This window comes from Anastrepha obliqua, unplaced genomic scaffold (genome assembly GCF_027943255.1).
Source record: "Anastrepha obliqua isolate idAnaObli1 unplaced genomic scaffold, idAnaObli1_1.0 ptg000076l, whole genome shotgun sequence".
In the NCBI taxonomy this organism is placed as follows: domain Eukaryota; kingdom Metazoa; phylum Arthropoda; class Insecta; order Diptera; family Tephritidae; genus Anastrepha; species Anastrepha obliqua.
In genome coordinates, this window is record NW_026562210.1 from 5001 (window position 1) to 7500 (window position 2500).

General features: G+C 29.4%; 1 non-coding gene and 1 pseudogene across 1 annotated transcript in view; both read right to left on the reverse strand.

Moving 5' to 3' along the window:
• The window catches only part of LOC129251816 (large subunit ribosomal RNA), a 3987-nt gene extending 2392 nt beyond the window's left edge, over positions 1 to 1595 (reverse strand). Inside the window, exon 1 of the ribosomal RNA XR_008583123.1 lies at positions 1 to 1595. This exon is cut by the window's left edge and continues 2392 nt beyond it. This is a non-coding gene — a ribosomal RNA (large subunit ribosomal RNA).
• Positions 1596 to 2037: 442 nt separating this feature from the next.
• Positions 2038 to 2218, reverse strand: LOC129251812 (5.8S ribosomal RNA; annotated as a pseudogene).
• Positions 2219 to 2500: the final 282 nt, after the last annotated feature.

Genomic DNA, 2500 nt, shown 5'->3' on the forward strand with positions numbered 1-2500 from the left:
CGAAATTGTTTTATAAATCATCTACTTTAGCGGTAATGTATAGGTATACAACTTAAGCGCCATCCATTTTAAGGGCTAGTTGCTTCGGCAGGTGAGTTGTTACACACTCCTTAGCGGATTACGACTTCCATGTCCACCGTCCTGCTGTTTTAAGCAACCAACGCCTTTCATGGTATCTGCATGAGTTGTTAATTTAGGCACCGTAACATTACGTTTGGTTCATCCCACAGCGCCAGTTCTGCTTACCAAAAGTGGCCCACTGGGCACATTATATCATAACCTCAACCTTCATATCAAGAAAGGTGAGGTTCTTACCCATTTAAAGTTTGAGAATAGGTTAAAATCGTTTCGACCCTAAGGCCTCTAATCATTCGCTTTACCAGATAAGATTATTTTATATAATTTTTAAATGCACCAGCTATCCTGAGGGAAACTTCGGAGGGAACCAGCTACTAGATGGTTCGATTGGTCTTTCGCCCCTATACTCAATTCTGACAATCGATTTGCACGTCAGAACTGTTTCGGTCTTCCATCAGGGTTTCCCCTGACTTCAACCTGATCAAGTATAGTTCACCATCTTTCGGGTCACAGCATATATGCTCAAGGTACGCTCCAGTTAGAGGTATAAATAATAATAAATTATCATTATACATAACTATATGGAACGCCCCGGGATTGAATTAATTGACTATTTATTAAAAAATAGACTAAAAATTAATCCCATTATATTTAAGTTAAGTTAATTATGCCATTAAGTTTAATATAACTCAATGACTTGCACATATGTTAGACTCCTTGGTCCGTGTTTCAAGACGGGTCCCGAAGGTATCCTGAATCTTTCGCATTGTTAATCATATAAATGCATACAAATAAATATTAATATCATAGATATTAAATTTTTTGTAAAATTCAAAAAATGAATTTTAGCATTATATATAATAAAATCTATCAACACTTTATCAAATCATTAGTATTTATTTTATGTTAATATGCTTAAAAAGCAAATTAATTTAAATAAACTTAATATCACCAATGATCTTTTGATAAATACTTTATTATGTTAATAGATTACAATGTCCTTATATGAAAAAAATGCACATTATTTTTTTAATTATTTAATGATGAATTTTTCATAATGGATATTCAGGTTCATCGGGCTTAACCTCTAAGCAGTTTCACGTACTATTTAACTCTCTATTCAGAGTTCTTTTCAACTTTCCCTCACGGTACTTGTTTACTATCGGTCTCATGGTTATATTTAGTTTTAGATGGAGTTTACCACCCACTTAGTGCTGCACTATCAAGCAACACGACTCTTTGGAAATATCTTTCTAGTAATCATTAACGTTATACGGGCCTGGCACCCTCTATGGGTAAATGGCCTCATTTAAGAAGGACTTAAATCGTTAATTTCTCATACTAGATATTAAGATATTCCATACACTGCATCTCACATTTGACATATAGACAAAGTGACTTAGTGCTGAACTATTTTCTTTTCGCTCGCCGCTACTAAGAAAATCCTTGTTAGTTTCTTTTCCTCCCCTCATTAATATGCTTAAATTCAGGGGGTAATCCCATATGAGTTGAGGTTGTTTTAATATTCTTTTTTTATCTTCTCACAATTTAATAAAAAAATTATATCATCTTTTCATCTCTATTTTTCTTTTCTCCTTTTATATATTGTAAATATATAAAAATAATAATAATGTAAAATGAGGCAATCCTAGAATAAAAAATTTAATTTTTATGCTAGACATTCCTCCTTTTAATTACATATATAAATTATTATTTTATATATATATATAAATAATATGAAAATTTTTTGTAAAGAATACTTAGATTCAATATTTTCATCATTTCATTTTATTTGAGAGGATTTTTTTTTTAAAGAATATATAATAAATAAAATTCATTATATATCTTTATTTTTTTTGCTATTAATATTATGAATTATTTAAAATCCAATAATATACACATTTGCTTAAATTCAATTATTTTTATAAAAGAATAAGCAACTTATTTAGCATAGTCTTACAACCCTCAACCATATGTAGTCCAAGCAGTACTTTAAAATTGAATTTAATGTACATAACAGCATGGACTGCGATATGCGTTCAAAATGTCGATGTTCATGTGTCCTGCAGTTCACACGATGACGCACAGTTTGCTGCGTTCTTCATCGACCCATGAGCCAAGTGATCCACCGCTTAGAGTATTTTTTTATTTATTTTTATTTATAACAAATGTCAATTTTTTTTTGCATATATTAATTGAAAGAGTAAAATTAAATAATATTAATAATATATAAATTGATTTTCTTTCAATAATATATATCAAATATATTTAACTCTAAACATTTTTATTAAGTTGCGAATGTCTTAGTTCAACAATAATACAGTGGTGGTATTTATTATGATTCAATTATTTTGTATTTTTTTAATCATTTTATGTATATATAATAATATAATAAATATATACCACTTTTGTTATTGTGAAC